This window comes from Bubalus kerabau, chromosome 2 (genome assembly GCF_029407905.1).
Source record: "Bubalus kerabau isolate K-KA32 ecotype Philippines breed swamp buffalo chromosome 2, PCC_UOA_SB_1v2, whole genome shotgun sequence".
In the NCBI taxonomy this organism is placed as follows: Eukaryota; Metazoa; Chordata; class Mammalia; order Artiodactyla; family Bovidae; genus Bubalus; species Bubalus kerabau.
In genome coordinates, this window is record NC_073625.1 from 89,933,499 (window position 1) to 89,961,412 (window position 27,914).

A 27,914-nucleotide genomic window follows, 5' to 3' on the forward strand; every position below is an offset into this window, starting at 1 on the left:
ATCCCTTTTAACCAAAAAATTGCAGTGATTTTCCATATGTGCTTCTTTTATTTTCTCTTGGTACAAAGTTCCAGTAAACATACAAAACCTCTTTGAAGGAAAAAAAAAAGAAATGAAATTTATGTAGAAATTTATTTAATCCTAAGTGATCGGAGACAAAAAACTCTTTCACCTAACTCAAACCACATAAAGGACTTTCAAAAACATTTGAGCATTCCTGGGCTCTGCTCCCTCCACATATCCTACTAGCCAGACAAGGAAGTGCCGCGTTCCCTGTGTGAAATCTCTTGTGTTGGACAATTAGTTCCACGTCTTGGCATCTCATTTCCTACGGTCCTGCCAGTGACCTTCTCTTAAAAACCATTAATTCTTGTGAGATTCTGGCCAGGTGAAGTTTGGTCTGGCTTCTGGACAAGGGTGATCCTGGGCAGTCCTGCAAAGCCTAGAGCATTATTACACATCGCCTTGGAGTTGGAACATTTTTGGCCCTCCAGCGACTGGCTCAGGAAGGTAAAAATGACTGGATGAAGCATCGCTGTGTAAGTCATAACTCTATAATCACAGTTGTGTGTGTGTATGTTTTAAAAAGTATTTGGCTTTGGGGTGGCAGGGCAGTGGTAAATCCTTTTGGAGAGTTTTTGTGACCCTTTCCAGGGTTATTTATACTTGATGAAATGGTGAGTTCAGCTAAATGAATGGGTCCCCATTAATATATCCAAACTCCAAATGAAATTATAATACCCATGTCTCTGCCCTCTTTCCCTGAACAGTTAGAGTTTTATATGGTTACCTTGAAATTCCTCTGGCCTTTCCCTTATAACCATCAATCAGACTAAGGCTGGCACTTTGTTCCAGGAAAAAGGAAAGGTCAGAGAATGAGGAGCATTTTGACTATCAGCTAAGAATCTCTATTTTTATTCACTTTACCTATTACCTTCCAATATGTCTACCTGTCTAACAAAGGAAAGAGACACATTTTGAAAGTTATACCTTGGTGATGTACTGGCCTGTGGGCTTTGTTGTTTATTGGTGGAGTGGGAATTTAAAGGAAGAGAAAGAGGGACCAAAATGGGAAGAAATGATGATAAATGAAATAAAGGAATAGGAAGCACTGAGTTTAAGAAGAATGTGTGCATAGTTTTTTTTTTTTAATGTATTTATTGCAGAGACTATTTCTTGATGACTCTGTATATATGGGAGAGGCACTATTTCACATGTGTGCTGTGCTGAGTCGCTCAGTCGTATTCAACTCTTTGTGACCTCGTTGACTGTAGCTGGCCAGGCTCCTTTGTCCACGGAGATTCTCCAGGCAAGAATACTAGAGTAGGTTGTCATGCCCTCCTCCAGGAAATCTTTCCAATGCAGGGATTGAACCCAGGTCTCCTGCATTGCAGGCGGATTCTTTACTGTCTGAGCCACCAGGGAAGCCCTTCACATTTGTAGATGCTCTATTTCATTTACTGAATGGATTAGTTACTCTTCATTGAGAATACTTCAGAGAGGCACTGAAGGACTGGGCCTGGTTCTTGTTCTTCCCTGAGATTTAGATCCTTTTTGTGGTAGATTTCCAAATCCATCCCCGTCAACTCTGGTCTTCCTGTGGGAGTGGGCTGGTCTCCTGATTCTTCTATGAACAGGGCTGGTCCCGAGTGGTGCTCTGGGGCTGCCCTGGAATGAAGTTCATGCCTGCGATGGGCTCCAAGATTCTAGGGCCCTAGTGGTCCCAGCATCATGATGCACTCCTCACCCTTTCTCTTTATTTCCAGTCTTAGTCCAGGCAGGGATTCTGGTGTAGCTCACTTATGTCTTGCTGAAGCTCTTGTCATGCTGAATTTCCAGTGGAGAAGCACTTGCTTACTCTGTGAGAAACGATTGCTATCACTACTACTGCTGCTTGCTAATACCATCTATTCCATGCCAACTTTTAGTAAATGTGAATAATCTTCACAACCAAGATCAATGTTCTCATCTCTTCTAACACATTGGAAAATGAGGCTCTATGGAAATAAGTAACTTGCCAACGGTATTAACTAGCTGATAAGAGGTAGAATCAAAATTGAACCCTGGCTTTTCCATGCTAAAACTTGATGTGTATATATATATATGTGTGTGTGTGTGTGTATATATATTTGGAGAAGGAATGGCACCCCACTCCAGTACTATTGCCTGGAAAATCCCATGGATGGAGGAGCGCGGTAGGCTGCAGTCCATGGGGTTGCTAAGAGTCAGACATGACTGAGTGGCTTCACTTTCACTCCTCACTTTAATGCATTGGAGAAGGAAATGGCAACGCACTCCAGTGTTCTTGCCTTGAGAATCCCCAGGGACAGGGGAGCCTGGTGGGCTGCTGTCTATGGGGTCACACAGAATCGGACACAAGTGAAGCGACTTAGCATATATATATTACTTTAAGTCATAAATTATTTGGTAAATGAATTATTAACCACTGAGTTTGCTTCACACATTATTGACCAGAGATGTATTAATGCCATAGGCATTAGCTTCTGCAACAATCCCCTGGTCAATAATGTGTTAATTATAAGCTCACAACTTAAAATTTTATCTTTTTATAACTTGAAATGTCTTAAATAAATATATATTTTATATATGAAAAAAGTGAGAGTGTAATCATTCAGTCATGTCCAACATTTTGCGACCACATGGAATGTAGCCCACCAGACTCCTCTGTCCATGGAATTCTCCAGGCAAGAATACTGGAGTGGGTTGCATTCCCTCCTCCAAGGGATCTTCCCAACCCAGGTCTCCTGCACTGCAGGCAGATGTTTTTTTACTGTCTGAGCCATCAGGGAAGACCACACATTTTACATATGGAACATAACAACTCAACTCATCAAGTTTTTTTTTTGAGTGCCAAGGATGTGCTGTGTTGTTTTAATATTGGGATTGGAGCAATGAGCCAAACAAATTTAGTTTCTGATCTCATGGTGATATTTTTGTCTCCTAGTGAGGGGAGACATGAAATAAACAATTTCTTTAAAAAGTCAATGCACAGGTGATGATAAAATCATTGAAAAAAATGAAGCAAACTAAGGGTGATAGACAATGAGAGGTATGGTTAGGGGGTTGTGCTACTTTCAAATAGGGCAGAAAGCACTGCCTTTTGATAAGATAACAGTTGAAAAAAAGACTAGAAGGATGTGATAGAGTGAGCCATGTGGCTGTCTGGTTAGAGGAGCATTCCAATAGAGGGACCCCCAGGTGCAGAGGTGTTAAGGTGGAATTGGCTTGATGTGTTTCAAAAGTTGCAGGGAAGCAAGTCTACCTAGAGCAGCGAGTGAGGGGCTCAGCAGCTGGGAGGAGAGAAGAGATGGAAAGAAGAGGTGATTGGAGATAAGTGGGAGAGATAGCAGAGAGCCAGATCATGCTGGACTTGGATGGTCACCATCATGACAGAGGATTTAGATTTCATGCAGAGATTAGAAGCCACTAGTAAAGTCTGAACAGAGGAAAAAGTGATCAGACATAGTTTTTAAAAAGCATAAATTGGGTACTCTGTGTCAAACCCAACTATGCATAGAACACAAGTGAGGCATGACAAAGTCTTAAGCAGAGTGGGAGGATTCAAAGGGCAGCATTGGCAGAATTTGTTGATGGACTGAAAGTGGGGAATGAGAGAAGTCAAGATTGACTCTAAGGTTTTTGCCTGACATAAGAGCAAGGATGGAGTAGTGTTTATTATTGAGATAAGGAAGACATAGTAAGCTTGAGATGTATATCAGCCACTTAATGGAGATCTTTCAGAGTCAGCTGGATACTAGAATCCAGAGCTCAGAGGAGAGATCAGGAAGGTAGATATAAATTTTGGAGACACTGATGTAAACCATGAGACTGATCTTTAGGTCACATTTGGGTGAAAATAGAGAGATAATGTTTAAAGACTGAGCCTGAAGCATTCAAGCCCTAATGACCAGCAAGATGGAGAAGACCCAGAAAAGGAGAGTAATTTCCAGCAAAAGAGCAGCCACTAAAGGAAAAAGAGGAAGAGTAAAAAATGGTAGTTCTGAAGCTCAGGGAGTATATTAGGACTTAGGCAACAAACCATTTGTCAACAGAGGTCATGAATTAGGTCAAAGATGGTAGGGACTGACAAGTTCCATTAGACTGAGCATCAGGGACATTACTAGATACAGTGTCCGGTAGTACTGCCATGGAATGAACAATCACTTTAAATAGAATTATATCCATTTCTGAAAATTACTCATTTGACAGTTATACCCTAAAATTTATATTCCATCTAGTTAAATACAAATAGTCAGAAGTCACTTCATGGCAAATAAATGGGGAAAAAGTGAAAACAGTGGCAGATTTTATTTTAGGGGGCTCCAGAATCACTGCAGACCATAATTGCAGCCATGAAATTAAAAAACATTTGCTCCTGGGAAGAAAAGTTATGAAAAACTTAGACAGCATATTAAAAAGCAGAGACATCACTTTGCCAACAAAGGTCTCTATAGTCAAAGCTATGGTTTTTCAGTAGTCATGTATGAATGTGAAAGTTGGACCATAAAGAAGGCTGAGCACCAAAGAATTGACACTTTTGAACTGTGGTGCTGGAGAAGACTTTTGATATTTCCATGGACTACAAGGAGATCCAACCAGTCAATTCTAAAGGAAATCAGTCCTGAATATTCATTGGAAGCACTGATACTGAAGCTGAACTCCAAAATTTTGGCCACCTGATGCAGAGATGACTCATTGGAAAAGACCCTGATACTGAGAAAGATAGAGGGCAAGAGGAGAAAGGGTGACATAGAATGAAATGGTTAGATAGCATCACCAAATCAATGGATATGAATTTGAGAAAACTCGAGGAGCTAGTAAAGGACAGGGAAATGTCACATGCTGTAATCCAGGGGGTCACAAAGAGTTGGACACAACTTAGCAACTGAACAACAATAGCAACAGGAGTACAAACAAAAATAGTTTTCCTATTTTACTTTCTAGAACTTGTCCTCATTCTAATGAAGTCTTTCTGGTGAAGTGGCTTTTGAAATATTGGACTCGGTCATGAGCCTTTAAAGAAGAAAGACTTCTTTTGTCTCCCAAGAATGAACATCTATCTCATATAGTTTGTGATACACATACCTGGAGACTCTTGATTTTCCAAATTGTAGTTATCACAATACTCATCTAAGAATCCTGGAAAATGTAATGACAACGCACACATAAAAAGAATTTGGCCCTTAAGTAGCTCCCAAACCTATGAATAATATTTTCTTCTTTCTTTTTTTCTCCATAAAATATGAGGTAATATTCCTTAATGATTATGTCTCTTAAAATTAGTTTTGAAACACAGAAATAGCAAAGATTAAGTGTGAATCTTTAAGAGAAAACAGTATGGATTCAGGAAACAGTATGGCTAGAAACACAGACAATTTCCCTTAAAAATAAAATGAAAGGTGTGTTTTGGGTCTTCATGTTACTTTTGAATAATCCCAGATTTCTTTCTTCTGATATATGAAAGGAGACAAAACAACAAAAGAGGAGAGGGGAGGGACAGAGAAAAAGACAATGTAGCAACAAACCAAGCAAACTTACAGGTATGGAAGAGTGCTAACATTTACAACTATTACACGAAGGTGGTGCAGTTGGTAAAGAATCCTCTTGCCAATGAAGGAGACACAAGGGACACAGGTTTGATCCTTGAGTTGGAAAGATCCCCTGGAGTAGGAAATGGCAACCCACTCCAGTATTCTTGCCTGGAAAATCCCATCGACAGAGGAGCCCGGCTGGCTACAGTCCATGGGGTGGCAAAGAGTCAGATGTGACTGAGCGCACAGGTTACATGCACATGTGCACACACACCCTGATCTCTACCCCTTTGTCAGACTTAAAACTCTTAGGAGACAAGATGAAATAGGTAAATCAAATTATTCCCAAGCTAGTTTCGTTTTTCTTTCTTATTTGAAAGAAGGAAATACATGATGAAATTGTTACTAAATTTTTAAATTCTCAAGGGTCCTTTTTGCCTATTTTCTATACAGGAACTTCAGAGTCAGCCATGAATAGCACCACCACAATGGACTTCACCAGCATTCAATGCTTGCCCTTGCTTAATAGGGACCACCATGGAGCTAAGCAAAATGCTTGTTATTTCTGTAAATTGAAAACAGGCATTTCAGAGCACCTAGTTCTGTAACGTTTCTTACAAAGCAACCAGGATGTTTTTGGTAGAAGCCCAGTCCAAATACTGGAGGAGCTCTGCTCATGTCTCATTCCAAGGGTTTTTCAATAGTTCTGAAATACAGCAACAGTACACCCAACCCCAGATTAGGGCATAGTAAGGATATTTATTTCCAGGGTCAATCTTGGAGAAAGTGGGAAATTTATTTTTGCTAACTTTTATTCTCTTCTAACTTTAGGTCAAATTTCTTACTTTTTTCTTCTTGCCTGTTTTCCCAGCACCATACCTCAGCTTAACTTAAACTTAAACACACACAAACACACATCCCTAGATCTTCTTCTACACTCTTCTTTCCTTCCATCATACATTTGTTTATTCACTCATCAGTCATTTGACAAATATTTCTTCATGGCTTACCATGGGCCCAGCAAGGTACAAGCCACTGGGTATAAAGTGGGAAACAAGACATGTGTCTAACAGGAGGAGCCAAGGATAAAAGGCAAGAATAAATAAGAAAACCATTCAGTTCAGTTCAGTCGCTCAGTCGTGTCCAACTCTTTGCAACCCCATGAATCGCAGCACACCAGGCCTCCCTGTCCATCACCAACTCCTGGAGTTCACCCAAAACTCATGTCCATCGAGTCAGTGATGCCATCCAGCCATCTCATCCTCTGTCGTCCCCTTCTTCTCCTGTCCCCAATCCCTCCCAGCATCAGGGTCTTTTCCAATGAGTCAACTCTTCGCATGAGGTGGCCAAAGTACTGGAGTTTCAGCTTTAGCATCAGTCCTTCCAATGAACACCCAGGACTGATATCCTTTAGGATGGACTGGTTGGACCTCCTTGCAGTCCAAGGGACTCTCAAGAGTCTTTGGGGAGTCCTAATTGATGTTAAATAATTAAGTAGCAGTATATTTTAGTAAGTGACTGGGTGGTTCCATTAAAATATACCTTCCTATACTAGAGTCTGGAGAAGGCAATGGCACCCCACTCCAGTACTCTTGCCTGGAAAATCCCGTGGGTGGAGGAGCCTGGTAGGCTACCGTCCATGGGGTCTCAAGAGTCGGACACGACTGAGCGGCTTCACTTTCACTTTTCACTTTCATGCATTGGAGGAGGAAATGGCAACCCACTCCAGTGTTCTTGCCTGGAGAATCCCAGGGATCGGGGAGCCTGGTGGGCTGCCGTCTATGGGGTCACACAGAGTCGGACACGACTGGAGTGACTTAGCAGCAGCATACTAGAGTCAGGACTTTGCTCTTTGATCTCCAAAGCAGCAAATAGTTTGAAAAATTAATCCATGTTTTTCCGTTTAAAGCTTCCTTTCTTTCTTCCCCCCTTAATGTAATTTCTAGAGAATCTAGAGATTTGAAATGCAGAGATAATGCCATCATCCATATATATGACTCATAGCAGACATTTCCAGTTCCAAAGCAATGGGGTGAGATATTTGGGAACAGACAATGGTTTATCACCTGGGTTGTACCAGAGCTTGGCTCTACTTGGCTCTTCTTTCTTTCTTTTATAGATGTCTCAATCTAAATCTGTCTCCCAGGCTCTTGATGTTTCTGGGTTTTTCCACTGTGTCACACAGGAAAGGAAAGGACTTCACACCACTCCCCAGTGAGTTGTTACTCTCATCTTTTTGGACCTGTCTCCACTCAGTCCTATCTCCCCTTTCTAGCCCTGTCATTCTACCCCACTGTGGATCAGATTGTCCTATTTTTACCCCTGTAAAGGTCATTTCATCCTGTACAAAGAGGTCTTTTTATTTTTTTTACTGAAGAGTGACAAGTTGTCTAACATTTCAAGGAATGAAGCCTAAATAAAGGCATTCTTTTTTGTGTCTTAAAAATTCCTTTTGGCTCCATGCAACTTTGGGTTGCCACCTTTCCAAAGAAAATGAAAGGCCTAGATCATTAGTTTACAAACTTTATGAGTCTCTGAAATTCCTATGGGCTGTTTTTCATGCCTTAGACTCCAAACCCTCATTGCAGGACTGGGGCAGTGCCGGCTGCTGGTGGAGCAGACACAAAACAAACATATCTCCAACGGTCATGTTATTTTTCTTTCAAAGAACCCTTAGGGGTATTGTTAGTCTGAAGAGAAAGACAGGAAGGAAGACTAGATCTGTGCCCTTCAAATGTACAGGGCCCCAAACCAGAGACAGTCCCAGGATGGTGGACAACAGAGGTGAGCTGACCAGCAAAATGACCTATAGATGAAGTGGATAGCAAGCACAGATGGTAATGCACAGAGTAAGTCTACATGCCACCTGCCCCAGACGGCGTCTCAGGGCACTGTGAAACCACTCCTCCAGACCCAGAGATCAGTTTTGCAAGTTCCTTTCCTGGTCCCCAGGAACACGGAACAGTGATGGAGTCTTCCTCTGGAGTATCTTTTCAACTGGACCAGGAGAAAGTCTGTGCACCCGTGGCAGGCTCTGAGAATACTGCCAGCCACTAAAACTGATAGAGCACTCACAGGAATTCTGCAGTTTAAGGAAGTGTTTGAAAAGCCCTATTCTAGATTAGTGTTCTATGTAGTTTCAAAAATTTTGAAACGTGGAAAGGTCCTTTGATATCTCTGCCAACTCCTTTGTTGCACAAATGTAGACAACCTAAATAGGTAGAGTGCCTGGCTTGAGCTTGGATAGCTACTTAAAAACAAGTATGCAATTAGGCCGGGAGCATGAGAAGAATATGAAGTCAAATACATTAATAGATAGGAGTTTGGTGGTTACATATCTCTGTGAACTAAATTTAAAATCTATGTACACATCTATCGCAAAGATGGGCTCGATAAGGAAAGAAATGGTATGGACCTAACAGAAGCAGAAGATATTAAGAAGAGGTGGCAAGAATACACAGAAGAACTGTACAAAAAAGATCTTCACCACCAAGATAATCATGATGGTGTGATCACTCACCTAGAGCCAGACATCCTGGAATGTGAAGTCAAGTAGGCCTTGGAAAGCATCTCTACGAACAAAGCTAGTGGAGGTGATGGAATTCCAGTTGAACTATATCAAATCCTGAAAGATGATGCTGTAAAAGTGCTGCACTCAATATGCCAGCAAATTTGGAAAACTCAGCAGTGGCCACAGGACTGGAAATGGTCAGTTTTCATTCCAATCCCAAAGAAAGGCAATGCCAAAGAATGCACAAACTACCGCACAATTGCACTCATCTCATACGCTAGTAAAGTAATGCTCAAAATTCTCCAAGCCAGGCTTCAGCAATATGTGAACTGTGAACTTCCAGATGTTCAAGCTGGTTTTAGGAAAGGCAGAAGAACCAGAGATCAAACTGCCAACATCTGCTGGATCATTGAAAAAGCAAGAGAGTTCCAGAAAAAAATCTATTTCTGCTTGACTGACAATGCAAAGCCTTTGACTGTGTGGATCACAACAAACTGTGGGAAATTCTGAAAGAGATGGGAATACCAGACCACCTGACCTGCCTCTTGAGAAACCTATATGCAGGTCAGGAAGCAACAGTTAGAACTGGACATGGAACAACAGGACTGGTTCCAAATAGGAAAAGGAGTATGTCAAGGCTGTATATTGTCACCCTGCTCATTTAACTTATATGCAGAGTACATCATGAGAAATGCTGGGCTGGAAGAAACACAAGCTGGAATCAAGATTGCAGGGAGAAATATCAATAACCTCAGATATGCAGATGACACCACCCTTATGGCAGAAAGTGAAGAGGAACTAAAGAGCCTCTTGATGAAAGTGAAAGAGGAGAGTGAAAAAGTTGGCTTAAAGCTCAACATTCAGAAAACGAAGATCATGGCATCTGGTCCCATCACTTCATGGGAAATAGATGGGGAAACAGTGGAAACAATGTCAGACTTTATTTTTGGGGGCTCCAAAATCACTGCAGATGGTGATGGCAGCCATGAAATTAAAAGACGCTTACTCCTTGGAAGGAAAGTTATGATCAACCTAGACAGCATATTCAAAAGCAGAGACATTACTTTGCCAACAAAGGTCCATCTAGTCAAGGCTATGGTTTTTCCTGTGGTCATGTATGGATGTGAGAGTTGGACTGTGAAGAAAGCTGAGCACTGAATAATTGATGCTTTTGAACTGTGGTGTTGGAGAAGACTCTTGAGAGTCCCTTGGACTGCAAGGAGATCCAACCAGTCCATTCTAAAGGAGATCAGTCCTGGGTGTTCATTGGAAGGACTGATGCTAAAGCTGAAACTCCAATACTTTGGCCACCTCATGCGAAGAGTTGACTCATTGGAAAAGACTCTGATGCTGGGAGGGATTGGGGGCAGGAGGAGAAGGAGACGACAGAGGATGAGATGGCTGGATGGCATCACTGACTCGATGGACATGAGTTTGAGTGAACTCCAGGAGTTGGTGACGGACAGGGAGGCCTGGTGTGCTGTGATTCATCAGGTTGCAAGGAGTCAGACATGACTGAGCGACTAAACTGAACTGAACTGATCCTATATATAGATAGATACACATGTAAGTATGTATAGTATAGATATAGATATAAAAAAGAAATCTAGAAAACCATACAGACTACTGTAAATTTTTTATGATGAACTAGTGGTTGGATGTCAGTCACTCATTCATCGAAGCACTTCATGCAATAATAACTTCTTGAGTATTGAAACAAATGTTATATGCTGCAACTTTTTGGGAGATAAAATCTTTCAAACTCTTAGTCTATATATTTTGGGATATACCTCAGGAGATTACATAATTCAAATTTAGGAGTTAAAACAAGTATAACATCACAACTGCTTAGATCAATAGTGTTAAAAATAGGACAACAGACCCAAAACAGAATTGCTTATTCTTAGCCCCATGTTACCAAACCAAGGCTTATTTACAGTTTTGGCTCTTCCAGAAATGAAATCTTAAGCCAGTCAAGCAGGAATTGCCTGGTTAACAGGAGTTACGTCACCTGACCAATAGATCCCTGCTGCTGCTGCTGCTAAGTCGTTTCAGTCGGGTCCGACTCTGCGCCACCCCAGAGACAGCAGCCCACCAGGCTCTCCCGTCCCTGAGATTCTCCAGGCAAGAATACTGGAGTGGGTTGCCATTTCCTCCTCCAATGCATGAAAGTGAAAAGTGAAAGTGAAGCCGCTCAGTCGTGTCCGACTCTTCGCGACCCCATGGACTGCAGCCTACCAGGCTCCTCCATCCATGGGATTTTCCAGGCAAAAGTACTGGAGTGGGGTGCCATCACCTTCTCTGAATAGATCCCTGCCACCCCCTAAATGGAAGTGACCTTGCAGTAAACAACCTGCTTTTTTTTTTTTTTTTTTGCCTAGTTTTAACTTCCTTGTTCCTATTCCTTTTGGGCTAAAAAAAAAGTCTTCCATTTTGCACAGCTCCTCAGAATTCCTTTCTATCTTCTAGACTGAATGCTGATCAATTAGAATTGATTTTTGCACACATTAAATCAGCATGTTTAATATGTCTTAGTTTATCTTTGAACAGTTTTGTCCAGTTTGCCTAAACATCCTACCACATACCTCATTAAAAATAACCAGATTTGCTTATATAGACACACTATATTTATTTTTCATAAATTTATCTACATATTAATGAACTAATAGGCTTAAATTTAAATTAGATTATTAGCAAGGTAAATTAAAAATTAAAAAGTGAAATATTTTACATTATTTTATTTACTAACAATATGAAAGTGTTTTGCTTTCACTTAATGGGTTTTTTTGTTAAAAGCAAATATTCTTTCTTATTTTAAAACCTTAATTGAATGTGTTATGCTTTCAGTTCAGTTCAGTTGCTCAGTGGTGTCCGACTCTTTGCAACCCCATGAATCTCAGCACGCCAGGCCTCCCTGTCCATCACCAACTCCTGGAGTTCACTCAGACTCACGTCCATCGAGTTAGTGATGCCATCCAGCCATCTCATCCTCTGTCATCCCCTTCTCCTCCTGCCCCCAATCCCTCCCAGCATCAGAGTCTTTTCCAATGAGTCAACTCTTCGCATGAGGTGGTCAAAGTACTGGAGTTTCAGCTTTAGCATCATTCCTTGCAAAGAAATCCCAAGGCTGATCTCCTTCAGAATGGACTGGTTGGATCTCCTTGCAGTCCAAGGGACTCTCAAGAGTCTTCTCCAACACCACAGTTCAAAAGCATCAATTCTTCGGCGCTCAGCCTTTAGTGATTCAAAAATCTGATTTTAGGTTTAGCTTATTCTACATTTGGGGCCAATAGCTGCTTTAGTTTTAAAAAGATTGCTAAAAATAACGCATAGGTCCAAAGGGAAAAAACATTTCATTGGTTGTATTTAAACCTTAAGACTCATTTTTCAGTTTCATCCAACTAAATGGTCTCTGACAAATTTCAGTTAGTGAAGTCTTACATTCTCTAATGTCAATCCATTGTTCCTAAAAATAACAAGCACTTAGTTTATTTTTACATTTTTAGAACATTATTTGAAAATATACTAGAATCTTTCATTTGGAAAATGTTTTGACTGAAGTATTCTAATTTCAAGATCATTATTTGAGTAGATAACACTTTTGATAGGTATCAATTTTGCCAACAAGTAACATAATAATAGGAATATTCTCCCCCAACCCAATTTTCTTTATATAACAGGTTTTTTGTTTTTGTTTTTGTTTTTTAAGTTATTTCTCACTTGTTGGTAAAATGTCACCTTTATCTTGAAGGGTCAGATTAATGGTACTTATTTTTAAGAAAATATTCACTAGGTAGCATATTACCAACAATAACTTGTTATCTTATCAAAGGTCAACTTTGAAATACAGGTTGCTTGCTAAAAGTGTTTAGCTTATCTTTGAATTCAACAATGTTTTTGCAGGTTGAGTGGGGACACTAGTGTGAAAACTCTGAATTAAATAGCCTTGTTAAGTATCAGCAAAATTGAATTTCCTTTTCTTTCCTCAGCCAATGAATTAGGCTGCACATTCCCTTAGGTGCATAAAGCCACTAAGGCTTCTACTAATGGGCTAATTACTTACTGATGCTGTCTCTTGGACTCAAATCCATTCTTCTATACTCTGCTAATTCTCCAGATTACTTTGCTACCTGGCTTCCCCTTAGGTCCTGCCAAAGAGACAAAACAGAGTCAAACTGGAATGTAGGAAGAGGATAGAACTTTGTTCTTTTTTTCTATTAACATTATCCTAGCAATAGCAATTCACCCAGGCAGCAGCAGTTGAGCCCAGGAGAGGTAATTCACTTGCTTCTAGTTCTTTTAGCACTCCCAGAGCCAGCCTCTGTATGCCCCTCTAAGGTCCCTGTAGGAGTCAGCTAAGATTCCTTTCCTAAAGATCTGAGCACAAAATCTTCAGGGGAGTCCTCTGAGTTTCTAGGATCTGGTAGTCCTAATACTCCCGTTCTCTAGTATTTGCTTCCTTAAGTTATTTCTGGGTTAAAAAAAAAATTCTTTTCTTCTTTCACTCTTTTCATCTGAGTAACCAATTCTCTCAGAGAAGGCAATGGCACTCCCACTTCAGTACTTTTGCCTGGAAAATCCCATGGACAGAGGAGCCTGGTAGGCTGCGGTCCACGGGGTCGCTAAGAGTCAGATACAACTGAGCGACTTCACTTTCACTTTCCACTTTCATGCATTAGAGGAGGAAATGGCAACCCACTCCAGTGTTCTTGCTTGGAGAATCCCAGGGACAGTGGAGCCTGGTGGGCTGCCGTCTATGGGGTCGCACAGAGTCGGACACGACTGAAGTGACTTAGCAGCAGCAGCAACAAATTCTCTATATTAAATTCCCATTCTTGAAATAACTTTTTCTTGTTTTTTGATTATACCTTAAGTGACACAATTGATTTAGACCAGAAGAAACCTTAGAAGTCTCCATTTCATTAAAAACAGGGACAAAATGACTAGATATATTAAAAGTCTAAATGCAAAAAGCAAAACTTCGCAGTTTTTAAGAAAATGTAGGGTTATACCATTATGATCTCAGTTAGAAAAGAATTTTTAAAGACAACATAAAATTTACAAGCCATAAATTAAAAAAGTGATATATTTGACTACATTCAAGTATAAAATGCCTGTGTCACAAAGGATACCACAAATAAAAGCCAACTATTAGTTTGGGAAAAGATAATTATAGTATATATAACTGCTAAAGCACTGACGTCCAGACTATTAAAAAAATTCTAAACACCAACAAAAAACAAACAATCCAATGAAAAAATACATAAATGACTTAAACTATTAATTTTAAAGAAAGAAAGAAAGTGAAGTCGCTCAGTCGTGTCCGACTCTTTGCAACCCCGTGGACTGTAGCCCACCAGGCTCCTCCATCCATGGGATTCTCCAGGCAAGAATACTGGAGTGGGTTGCCATTTCCTTCTCCAGGGGATCTTCCCAACCCAGGGATCAAACCCAGGTCTCCCGCATTGCAGGCAGACACTTGAAACTCTGAGCCACCAGGGAAGGTGGCTTCTCTTTAATTTTAAAGAGAAGACTAAATGGCTAACAAATACACTGAAAGCTTCTCAACCTCATTTGTAAACATAGAAATGCAAATAAAAGCAACAGATACCACTGTGTCATAAAGGTAAAAATTGAAAATCTGAAAATGGCAAAACTCGAAAGTTCAAAATGGCAATCATGTTGGAAAGATATGCTCCTATATACTGCTGCAGAGGCATGAACTGTTTCATGTTCTTTGGAGAACAATTTGGAAATATAATGTAATATAGGTGAAGATGTACATAGTCTATGGACAGGACCCAACAATTCCACTTATACAGTAGCTCACCAAGGGATCTGAGCTAGGATGTTTGTTGCCACATTTTTAGTAATAGCAAAAATAGTATTTGTAAATATGCATACCTTGGAACCATTCAGGGATTTAAAATATTAAAGGAAATCTGTATTTCCCAACATTGAAAGAAAAAGATGCTTTTTCCTGAAAGCAATAAAAATATAATCAATATGGCTTATTAAAGAGAAATGCATTTGCTTATGTAAAAAGATTCATATTTAAAAAAAAAAAAACAGCCTGAAGACTGGTTAATACAGTTTCTGTTTTACCCCTGTTTCTGCTCTGCCATTATCCTTATATGGACATATCACCAAGCCAGCTTCCTCAAAGTAGCAAGATGGTTGCGCAGGTCACACTCAGGAGTGGTAGCATCCAGCACAAGATGAAGCCATTCACTTCTGTGCTTTAAGAACAAGCAATCTTTCCTAGACATTTCCCAGCCATATTTTGCTTACTTCATTTACTAGAATTATGTCACATTGCCCTGCATAGTCCATTCACTGGGAAGGATAAGATTACCATGATGGCTTATACTAATTGGTATCTATTCTTGACATGGTGAAAGGTTCTCTTTTCCTAAGGAATGGAAGCCTCAACAAAACTGGGGCTTTGTTTGTCAAGGAATAGGGAAGGAATAGTTAATAGGCAGGCAATCACCAATTTTTAAAAATGTAAGATATAGAAGGAGATGCATAGTTTTATGTCTTTGTGAATCTTTTTAATGTTCTAAATCATACTAGATATTGCATAAAGATATAAACGCCTATAGTGAACAGTCAAAAACAAAGGCAGATACTCTATATGATGGTTATTGGGCTGTCCCATAGCACAACTGGAGTTCTGTGGTTCAGTTTGGGCCCCTTAGCAGTGTGCCAGATTCTGTGACCTCGAGGTTTTCTGTAGGAAGAGAGGGAGGGGAGTGATACAGGAGGGGAGCATCATCCTCAGCTGCACATTTTCTTTCTATTATTAAAGAAACAAATTTGGCAATATGCTAACGTTTGTTAAATCTCGGAGGTAAAATAAAATCCATCATTTAAATATCAAATAGTTTTGTTCCCAAAGCCCAGGGTTCTCTATGTTGTGTTCAAATTCCTGTGTGTTGATTATCTGTCTTTTTGGGCAAAAAAGGAGAACAGTATTTCAAAGTTCAAAATTGGTACATTTTAACCCGAAACAAATATATTTACTTTGGCAAAACTGTGCAAGATTTATGAATGATGATTAAAATGATCAAAATGTTAGCATTTCATTGTTATAGTTCCAAAAGGCCATTCTCCAACATGAATTCCCAGACAAATGTGAATGTGGCTTTTGGCTTTTTTTTGGCTAGTTTGTTTTGGGTTACTCATTCATGTAAATCGCTGGGGAACAGGTAAGCTTCTGTTTCCTTCCTAAACTAACCCTTGCTTCTGTCCACACCCTGAAGGGTTGTACGTGGGCAGAACCCCTGCCTAAGCCCTGTGAAATATATTCCAGCTGATCATAAACATAGAACCTGGTTTTCCTTCCCTTTTTTCTCTGGTCATTTGTATTTGCATACATTTTGACTTCTCATGAAATTGTCAGGGAGGTCACCTTGCCATTCCTTAGTTCCCCATTCTGCCCTCACTCCTACAGTATAATGGGGTTCTATGCCAATTAGGAAGAACAGGGGTTCACATAGCCTCTTGCCCATGAACATTTTTCTGGGGATTGGTAGGAACAGAACAAGAACAGAAGAAGAAGAAACAGACTTTATATTTTGGCCATTAAAGCCTCACAATGTTTGCAAAGTGGCACATGCTTTAATGAGGGCCTTCTGTCTGATTATTTTTTGTCATTGATATTCAGAAAGTCCAATCAAAAATATTTCCAAACAGCTGCAACTAGACTGGTAATCTTCATTTTGCATTCCAGAGCAATGGCGCCCAAGTGCCCCTTAACCATTGGAAACACAGGCTGGAGAGACACAGATCCTGGAAGCTACAGCCTCCTTTGGGCTTCTCATTTCACTACTGGCTCATCAATGCATTGGCCAGAAGTAGACCCTGCATTGGATCCTGTGCTGGAAGTCCAGACTTGGTGTGATTTGAAGTGGGGTGGGGGAGCAGTTCCCACCCACTCTCACTGTATCCATTTTTATTTCCCAAAGAATAAGGAAGGGCTATTTCAACACACTTGATCTCAAACTATCAGCAGACAAACCTCATTATAAAAAGTGCTGGCACCATCTCTGATGTCTAAATATCAGATTAAACGAAAAGTCAGTTCTGACTCCTAACATGGCTCTTCCTCAACTGGTCTTACTATAAAATGAAGGGGTATCTTTTGTTATTTGTGCCCCATGCACTTACAATACTATTAAAACCATTTTTTCTGCTTGCTCATGAAGACTTATCCATCTTTTTCTGAAACTATTTATGAAGGTTATGTTATGAATTTGCATCATTAACCTTTAGACAGGACTACAGTTTAGTGGTTTTAAAGAGCAATTTAGTGGCGGGTGTAGCTTGAATGGTGCAGAGAGTAGTATTAAAGGTCGTTTTGGAGACAAGTATAATAGCGCGATTTTTCACTTAATTCAAAAGTATCTGAGCAGAGGAATTCTACTGTTGACTCACCTTAAATGAACCTCTTAGCCACAGTCTCAGTTTTCACTGTAGTCAGCGTAACATTTTTATGCCTACCTGTCACACCAGCACTTTAGAGAGTACCTATAGCAACACTTCCCTGATCACTTTGAATCTGCTCCATTACCAACTAGAATTTTCTTCACATTTCACAAAAAGAGACTATATGGATTTTAAATGTAATTTTCACTTATAGAAACACCCAGAGTGAGCATTCTTTAGCTTTTGTAGTTGAACCTTCCTCCTAGAAGCTCACAGCACTTAATATATAAAATTTCATTTGTGTCAATTCCAACTGCTGTAAAATACGTTGGGGTCAGGTTTTAATTATTTCCTTATGTTCCATGCAGATGATATGCTATTATTTTATAGTAAGTGAAGATTTTGAAGATACTGTCTCAAAGCAGGAGAAAGGAAATAACTGTTTCTTTTCCTGAAAACATGTATCCCCGTCAAGCTTTGGCAGGCCTGCATCTGACCTTTTGTTCCTTCTATTATCTAAATACTTATTCGGCTTTAAGAAACCAGCCATGCATGTCTGGAATTATTACTAAATGTAACCTTCAGATTGCAATACCAGTTTATAACTAAGGAAAGAGTAAGCTTGGCCATGTTGAGGTTTAGAAAAATGTCATCTTAGTGAAGCATGGACCACTATCTGCTTCATCCTCAGCTGGGTGCTTCTGCCTAGAACATCATGGCAGTCTTCAACCTCACACTGACGTCTTGGCTGACTGTACCCTTTATCAACAAATATCCCAGGTCATACCCATACAAGTAATAGCAGAACAGAGAGGAAGTTCTCCCTATAGTCTTGTTCTTTTTGGATCTAATGCAGTGGTTTCCAACCTGAAGGCCCTAGATTTCTAGAAGTCCTTTAGTTGAAAAAATAAAAGCTCAGAGTTATTTATAATAAAATTTGAAGTCTCACATGAATTGCTTTCAAACTGTGGTGCTGGAGAAGACTCCTGAGAATTTCTTTGGACAGCAAGGGATCAAACCAGTAAATCCTAAAGGAAATCAACCCTGAATATTCATCGGAAGGACTGAAGCTGAATCGCCAATACTTTGGCCACCTGATTCGAAGAGCTGACTCGTTGGAAAAGACCTTGATGCTGGGCAAGACTGAGGGCAGGAGGAGAAGGGGGCGGCAGAGGATGAGATGGTTGGATGGCATCACTGACTCACTGGACATGAGTTTGAACAAACTCTGGGAGATAGTGAAGGACAGGGAAGCCTGGTGTGCTGCAGTCCCTGGAGTTGCAAAGAGTTGGACACAACTAAGTAACTGAACAACAACAACGACACATGAGTTGTATATTTTCACACCATTGTTGTGGCTTGCAAGAATCTCAGCATAGTATAGTAACACTCTGATATTTCACTAAGAGCTCCAGTTGGCTATTCTGGGGTCTTTTAAGGAAACAAATGAATTATTATTTAATACATGTGGTGAGTTTGGTGGAACACAAATCTTTTTCAACTGGAATCTGTGGGTGAAATTATGGTGATGGGAACACTGGTCACTCCTATCTTTAGTTTGAGGTCATAGTCATTCAGTAGAAGAGCCCTTCACTTCACAGAATTGATAAGCTCTTCACCTTGTTTAGCTCAATCCCCCAAATCTGGAGATCTAAGTGCTTCTGTGTGCTAAGTACTAAGAGCACAATTAAAGTTCATTAAAAGAAACCAAAGCAGGCTATCTACTTCTTAGAATCATACTTACTCAACAGATACATAGAGACCACCATGCCCAGGCTCTGTGCTGGGCCTTTGGAATATAAGAATTCTACCCAAGACCGTTCTTGATCACATAGACATTGCAGTATTAGGGACGACAGATATGTATCAAATGATCACATAAAGAGAATTAAAATTATAGTCATGGTAAATATTATCAAGGAGAAGCACATGAAAACCCTGACTCAGGGATTTGACCTAGCTAGGGGTGTTGTGAAAAGCTTCCCCAAGGAAGATAACTTGAACTGAAACTAGTAATTGAGTAGTTAACTAGTCAAGATGGGAGGAAGAATCATGCCAGCCAAAGAAATCGTTTATGTAAATATTCTGTCTGGAAGAGACAAAGTAAGTAAGTAGTAGGGATAAAAGGAAACCAGTTTGGTGGTGAGACTGTTGAAAACATGGGAGAGTTATTGGGAAGTAAGGCTGAAAGTTCAGTTCAGTCGCTCAGTCATGTCCGACTCTTTGCAGCCCCACGGACTGCAGCACGCCAGGCCTCCCTGTCCATCACCAACTCCCGGAGTTTACTCAAACTCATGTCTATCGAGTTGGTGATGTTACCCAATGATCTCATCCTCTGGCATCCCCTTCTATTCCTGCCTTCAATCTTTCCCAACATCAGGGTCTTTTCAAAGGTGTTAGTTCTTCGCATCAGGTGGCCAAAGTACTAGAGTTTCAGCTTCATCATCAATCCTTCCAATAAATATTTAGGACTGATTTCCTTTAGGATTAACTGTTTGGATCTCCTTGCAGTCCAAGGGACTCTCAAAAGTATTCTCAAACACCACAGCTCAAAGGCATAATTCTTTGGCACTTAGCTTTCTTTATACTCCAACTTTCACATCCATACATGACTACCGGAAAAACCATAGCTTTGACTAGACAGACCTTTGTTGGTAAAGTAATGTCTCTGCTTTTTAATATGCTGTCTAGGTTGGTCATAGCTTTTCTTCCAAGGAGCAAGTATCTTTTAATTTCATGATGCAGTCACCATCTGCAGTCATTTTGGAGCCCAAAATAATAAAGCCTGCCACTGTTTCCATTGCTTCCCCATCTATTTGCCATGAAGTGATGGGACCAGATGCCATGGTCTTAGTTTTCTGAATGTTGAGTTTTAAGTCAAATTTTTCACTCTCATCTTTCACTTTCATCAAAAGACTCTTAGTTCTTCTTAGCTTTCTGCCATAAGGATGCTGTCATCTGCATATCTGAGGTTATTGATATTTCTCCTGGCAACCTTGATTCCAGTTTGTGCTTCATCCAGTCCATCATTTCTCATGATGTACTCTACATATAGGTTAAATAAGCAGGGTGACAATATACAGCCTTGACATACTCCTTGCCCGATTTGGAACCAGTCTGTTGTTCCATGTCCAGTTCTAACTGTTGCTTCCTGACCTGCATACAGATTTCTCAGGAGGCAGATTAGACAGATTGGTATTCCCATCTCTTGAAGAATTTTCCGCAGTTTGTTGTGATCCACACAGTCAAAAGCTTTGATGAAGTCAATAAAGCAGAAGTAGATGTTTTTCTGGAACTCTCTTGCTCTTTCAATGATGCAACAGATGTTGGCAATTTGATCTCTGGTTCCTCTGCTTTTATCTAAATTCAGTTTGAACATCTGGAGGCTCACAGTTCACATACTGTTGAAGCCTGGCTTGGAGAATTTTGAGCATTACTTTGCTAGCATGTGAGATGAGTGCAACTGTGTCATAGTTAGAGCATTCTTTGGCATTGCCTTTCTTTGGGACTGGAATGAAAACTGACCTTTTCCAGTCCTGTGGCCACTGCTGAGTCTTCCAAATTTGCTGGCATATTGAGTGCAGCACTTTCACAGCATCATCTTTCAGGATTTGAAATAGCTCAACTGGGATTCCATCACCTCCACTAGCTTTTCATAGTGATACTTCCTAAGGTCCACTTGACTTTGCATTCCAGGATGTCTGGCTCTACGTGAGTGATCACACCTTCGAGGTTATCTGGGTCATGAAGTTTTGTGTTTTTTTTTTTGTTTGTATAGTTCTTCTGTGTATTCTTGCCACCTGTTAATATCATCTGCTTCTGTTAGGTCCATACCATTTTTGTGCTTCATTGTGCCCATCTTTGCATGAAATATTACCTTGGTATCTCTATTTTTTTTGAAGAGATCTCTAATCTTTCCCATTCTATTGCTTCCCTCTATTTCTTTGCACTGATCACTGAGGAAGGCTTTCTTATCTCTCCTTGCTATTCTTAAGAACTCTGCATTCAAATGGTAATCTTTCCTTTTCTCCTTTGCCTTTTGCCTTTCTTCTTTTCTCTGCTATTTGTAAGGCCTTCTCAAATGTTGTAAAATTCCACCATGAAGGACTTCTTAGCAATTTTGTTTTTCTTTAGCATGAGAATTGGAGAAGGCAATGGCAACCCACTCCAGTGGATGGAGGAGCCTGGTAGGCTGCAGTCCATGGGGTCTTGAAGAGTTGGACACGACTGAGCGACTTCACTTTCACTTTTCACCTTCATGCATTGGAGAAGGAAATGGCATCCCACTCCAGTGTTCTTGCCTGGAGAATCTCAGGGACAGGGGAGCCTGGTGGGCTGCCATCTATAGGGTCTCACAGAGTCGGACACGACTGAAGTGACTTAGCAGCAGCAGCATGAGAATATGTAGAAACAGGGTGAGTAGTATGTGTTACATGATTGAAATTGTGTGTTGTTTCCTTTTTTTTTTAAGAATCACTTTGGCTACGAGATGGAGAAAAGACTGCAGGTAGAGAAGAGAGATCAACTAGGAATCTATTGTTATAGTTCAGAGATCACAGTGGCTGGGACTCTTAGAAAGTTGGTCAAATAAATGGAAGAAATCAAGAGATTTAGGAATTTCCCTCAAACTCTTTAGTAGCCCCAGATGTCCTTGTCTTTATATGTCTCCATGTTTCCCAGGAGACTTTTCTTGGTTTCCCAATTTCCACCAGAGGATCCCCTCAGCCTCGTAGTTGGGTCCTACCTCCCCTAGGTATATCAGCCTTCCTCTGTGGTTTGCTATTCATCATTCCTGATATGGGCCGCTTGCTTTATTGTTAGGTTAACCCTGGGCTACTGCTTTCTAGACACAGACCACAAACTGTCACCCTGGGCATAATGAGCACAGCTCTAATGTCAAAGATAGTATCTGCTTCCTTGCCAGGTGGGCCCCTAGACAGGACAGCCCTTATAAAATATAAAGGCACCACTATGGCCACATGGCCACCAAGGTTATTTAATAATTTACTGTTTAATATCAAGGCTCTTTGATTTAGAGTTTGGAGACCAGGAAGATCAAAGCCAGCTTCAGCAGAACAGTTGCCTAAGTTCTTACCTCTGACTTCTAGCAGGACCATTTTGTGATGCTGGCTGAAGTTGTGCAATAGGGTGCAACTTTCATCTCCCACTTGTTTTAAATATAATGTTCAATGAGTGCTTAGTATTTGTCTATGGCATGGATAAATCAATCAATCAAAGATAAGTTTCTGGTCTGATTTGCTCATTCAGAGTTAAAAAGAAAATAAAATTATAAAGAATAATTATAAAATCTAACTCAAATTTTAACAACAGAGGGAAAGGGAAGATATCTGGTTGAAAATAGAACGAAGACAGGACCAGAAAGAAATTGAAAAAATAAACAGGTTTTGGTGAGAAGGTAGCATGGGAAAAATGAATTGATTCTTATTCTGGCAGGAGAGAGAAGAAGCTGGAGGACACAGCTATAATCTGATGGACACAGTGTGACTCTGCACGTCCCAGCTGGTTTTCCTCCATCTCCTCAGGCTGCTGTGACTGCCCCAAGTTTCTTGAAGACTGGGCTTCCGGATTGAAAATCAGTCTAGACATTTTATTCTCAGACTTTCCAGAGGAAGCGCGGTTGGTCACACTACCAGCATGGCAAATTGAGAACCTATTAATACACGGTTTTCACCTCATGACAGACATTTAGGCAACATCCAAGACAATTCAAAGAAATAAGGAACTATATCCACTTTGTAAGAAAGTAAATGCTTCCTTGAAATCTACTATGTAGGTTGCTTAAATGAAAAAAGAAAGAAAGAATGCGGGATTGTCCCGGCAAGAGTACTAGAGTGGGTTGTCATTTCCTCCTCCAGGGAATCTTCTCAACTCAGGGATTGAACTCCTGCATCTCCTGCACTGCAGGCCAATTCTTTACCACTGAAGAAGCCCTGCAAATGCTAATATAAAAAACAGGGAATATCAGAATTTTCACCTTTGCTTTTTGTCATTTCTGAACATATTGAAATATTTTTATATTTAAGCCAAAAAAATTTTGAATTCTAAAGAAAGACATGGTGATGTGGTGAAAAGAACAGAGGACTCAGAATGAAGATAAACAGGATGGAGTTTTAATTCTACCTATGTGACCTGGAGAAGGAAATGGCAACCCACTCCAGTGTTCTTGCCTGGAGAATCCCAGGGACGGGAGAGGCTGGTGGGCTGCCGTCTATGGGGTCGCACAGAGTCGGACACGACTGTAGCGACTTAGCAGCAGCATGTGACCTGGGACTAGCTACTTAATCTCTCTGGGTGCCTATTTCTTCAACATAAAAGTCACAATGTTGTTTGAATGACCTAGAAGAACACTCTACCTAGGATATTCACTGATTCCATTTAGGACTGAATGCACAGTTACCGATTTTATATACTAGATCTGGTAGTGAATATTTAGGATTTTTTAAATGGAGAAGCAAGATATTATTAATTAAACAAGGAAGCCAGACAGAGGTGATTCTAATGCCATGGTGGCCTATGTAAGCAAACCATACCTAAGCATTTAAATGCTTAATGGTTACAAAAATCAAAACTTAAGGACAGCCAATCACAAACAGCCAACTAGGCTTTAAGCTATAACCAATCAGTCATCTTCTGTACTTGTGTATATAGTAAGTCTTTCTCCAGCTCCTACCGCTTCTGATTTGGTGTTTCCTGATTGGAACTGACTTCTGCTCAAATGAACCCTTGAAATTTTTAATATACTTCAGTTTGTCTTTTCAGTTCAGTTTAGTCACTCAGTCGTGTCCGACTCTTTGCAACCCCATGAATTGCAGCACGCCAGGCCTCCCTGTCCCTCACCAACTCCTGGAATTCACTCAGACTCATGACCATGGACTCAGTGATGCCATCCAGCCATCTCATCCTCTGTTGTCCCCTTCTTCTCCTGCCCCCAATCCCTTCCAGCATCAGTCTTTCCCAATGAGTCAACTCTTCACATGAAGTGGCCAAAGTACTGGAGTTTCAGCTTTAGCATCAGTCCTTTCAAAGACATCCCAAGGTAGATCTCCTTCAGAATGGACTGGTTGGATCTCCTTGCAGTCCAAGGGACTCTCAAGAGTCTTCTCCAACTCCACAGTTCAAAAGCATCAATTCTTCAGCACTCAGCTTTCTTCACAGTCCAACTCTCACATCCATACATGACCACTGGAAAAACCATAGCCTTGACTAGATAGACCTTTGTTGGCAAAGTAATGTCTCTGCTTTTGAATATGCTATCTAGGTTGGTCATAACTTTCCTTCCAAGGAGTAAGCGTCTTTTAATTTCATGGCTGCAATCACCATCTGCAGTGATTTTGGAGCCCAAAAAATAAAGTCTGACAGTGTTTTCACTGTTTCCCCATCTATTTCCCATGAAGTGATGGGACCAGATGCCACGATCTTAGTTTTAATGTTTGAGTTTTAAGCCAACTTTTTCACTCTCCTCTTTCACCTTCATCAAGAGGCTTTTTAGTTCCTCTTCGCTTTCTGCCATAAGGGTGTTGTCATCTGCATATCTGAGGTTATTGATATTTCTCCCAGCAATCTTGATTCCAGCTTGTGCTTCTTCCAGCCCAGCATTTCTCATGATGTACTCTGCATAGAAGTTAAATAGGCAGGGTGACAATATACAGCCTTGACATACTCTTTTTCCTATTTGGAACCAGTCTGTTGTTCCATGTCCAGTTCTAACTGTTGCTTCCTGACCTGCATACAAATTTCTCAAGAAGCACATCAGGTGGTCTGGTATTCCCATCTCTTTCAGAATTTTCCACGGTTTACTGTGATCCACACAGTCAAAGGCTTTGGCATAGTCAATAAAGCAGAAATAGTTTGTCTTTTAACAATATTCAAAGCCCAGTGTGGATTTTTGTATAGTATTATAATCAGACATATAAATTATACTTCAAAGAAATTTTATATTTTTAGCTAGATAAACAATAGAAGTTAAACTTTTGATATTCATTTCTTGGGGGAAATTAGTAAAAAAAATAATTATTGACTTTCTTGCTTGAATAATGAAAGATTCAAGATAGTGAAAACATATACATTTTTTGCCAGACTTATCTATAAAAACAAATGGAGGCCCTTTGTGAAAGTCAAAGAACATGTACTTTTCTAGTTCAATTAAAGACCCTAAGTAAGATATTGGGGAGATAGAACTCCTTTTCTTAATATATCCGGCAATAGTGGGCACTTAGTTGATGGTAGTGAGCAAAACAGTTCCCTGCTGTCCCTGTGGCCACAGAGTTTAGAGTGCAGTTATTTCTGTTCTCTGCACATCCACCACCTTACTTTTGGGTAGAACCCAAAACACAGAATGTAAACCACAGAGATATTCAGAAAGTTTCTGCATGCTTCTAAGTAAGCTCATGAAACAGCATGATAAAAATTCAAGTCCAGCTGTACAATGCAGGGACTCCATTGTGCTGTCATCTCACAGGGGGAGTTTAGTGGAGATACAGGAGTCCCCAGAGGGGCCCCCATTAAAACACATGGCTCTTTTACAAGTAAACAGTCTGAATCATCTATATCATTTTAATGAAACTGTGAGGACCAATAATGCATAGCCTATCGCAATGCCATTTCTATGCAAAGAGAACTGGCCAGGAGGGCATTCCAAAGGAAGTACATTGCAGATGGTGCCATAATCCATGTCACTAGTATTTTATCTTACCTGAATTATTTTGTTACATAATTAAATAATTTTTGCTTGATCTTCTTTCTCTACCATATAGTTAGCAGACTGAGCAAATAAAATTAAAGGATGCCCAGATAAATTTGAATTTTAGTAAACAACAAATATATTTTTAGGATAAGTATGTCCCATGCAATATCTGGGTCATACTTACATTAAAATTCAAATTGAACTGGGCATCCTGTATTTTGTTTAGCAATGATACTACGACAAGCTGCCTCTCAACCATGGCTTGCATGAGAAACTTTCTACATATACATTTTTTTTAATGTAGAAAAACATTGACTCTTATTTGAAGGTTGCAGTAATCCCCTCTCTGAATATCCTTTGGCATGACAAATACCAAGTCTGTCAGAAAATATTTCATTAAATCCTTTCTTGAGGTAAGGGAATGGCCTAGGTGGCTCCTGGGAATCCCATTCAAGCTTATATTTTTGAGTCTCTAAATCACATGATGATCAAATAATAAGCTCACTGAAGCTTCATGAAGGCAGGGACCTTGTGAATCTCCCCAGTGCCTAGCATTCCATCTAGCAGAGGTGCTGGCCAGAGTAGGCATTCAGTGAATATACATTAAATAAGAAAATTTCCTTGAAATTCGTTATTCCAGAAATAAAATAAAGGAAAAATTAGAGCAGATGTCTGTTTTCAACTACAGACCCAGTAGCATAAGGCCCCACAATAATATTGCCATATCATTACAGTCATGCCTGAAGCTGCATTCTAAGGTAATATATGAGGATTAATACATGTAGATTTCTAAAAGACCTAAGACTCTCCGGAGGGGCTGAGCCAAACCAGAGGGTTTTTTTTGTTGTTGCTTGTTTGTTTGTTTTTGTTTTCTCCAGGTACTATGTAGGGGCTCCCAAAAGGAAATATTTTGACTCCTAAACTTAAATCCTTTATGGTCTCTCTGGGCCACCTGGGTATTTTCTTAATCCACAATGTGAAGCTCCTTAAAGCACTTAGAGATTTAAATTGGGGTTTTGCAAGGTAGAATTTGTTTATGTATAAGGAAAGCCACTGTGACCTCAAAAAATACAAATGGAGCAATCAAGAAAGAGAATAAAACTAATTTATGTTTAATTTGGCCTTCACTCAGCTATTGGGGAAATTTTGAAATTTTCCAGATTTGGCTTTTTAAAAGGATCCCCACAGGGAAAGACTCAGTGTTTCAATAATACTTCTGTTTTCCTCCTAACAGAAATTAAAAAAACAGGAGAGAAAATACAGAAATTCTCTTTCACATGGTAGTGCTTCTGAGGCAGAAGGCAGATGGGCCCCTCCAGGGTAAGCAATTTGAGTTCATTCCCTGTGGACAGAAATTCCAGGACAATGGAGAGAAGAGGCCGGGCTCTGCCCAGATAGAAGATAAGAGACCACATATTTCTCATTCTCAAGTCAGGGAGACCTTCCTGACTAGAAAGCTCCTTGGAGGTCAAAAGAGGGGTGGTGTCAAGTCTACCCATAGTGCTTTTTACTGGAATCCATCTTGACTGTAAATGATTCAAAAGTTGTGTGTCTATCCACATGTGCTGTACTTTTTTTCCTCCTAAGCCCTGGGATTTCTTTGGAAGGAATGATGCTAAAGCTGAAACTCCAGTACTTTGGCCACCTCATGCGAAGACTTGACTCATTGGAAAAGACTCTGATGCTGGGAGGGATTGAGGGCAGGAGGAGAAGGGGA

General features: G+C 40.2%; 1 long non-coding RNA gene across 2 annotated transcripts in view; it reads right to left on the minus strand.

Annotated features, from left to right (window-relative positions):
- Positions 1 to 1,015: 1,015 nt before the first annotated feature.
- Positions 1,016 to 27,914, minus strand: part of LOC129643445 (uncharacterized) — a 34,502-nt gene continuing 7,603 nt past the window's right edge. Inside the window, exons 3-4 of one of the 2 annotated variants that reach the window (XR_008710310.1) lie at positions 13,127 to 13,211; positions 1,016 to 1,859 (exon numbers count right to left, since the gene is read on the minus strand). This is a non-coding gene — a long non-coding RNA (uncharacterized LOC129643445). Of the gene's footprint in view, positions 1,860 to 11,690; positions 12,530 to 13,126; positions 13,212 to 27,914 lie in introns of those variants that run through there. The other variant, XR_008710309.1, reaches the window with a different exon arrangement.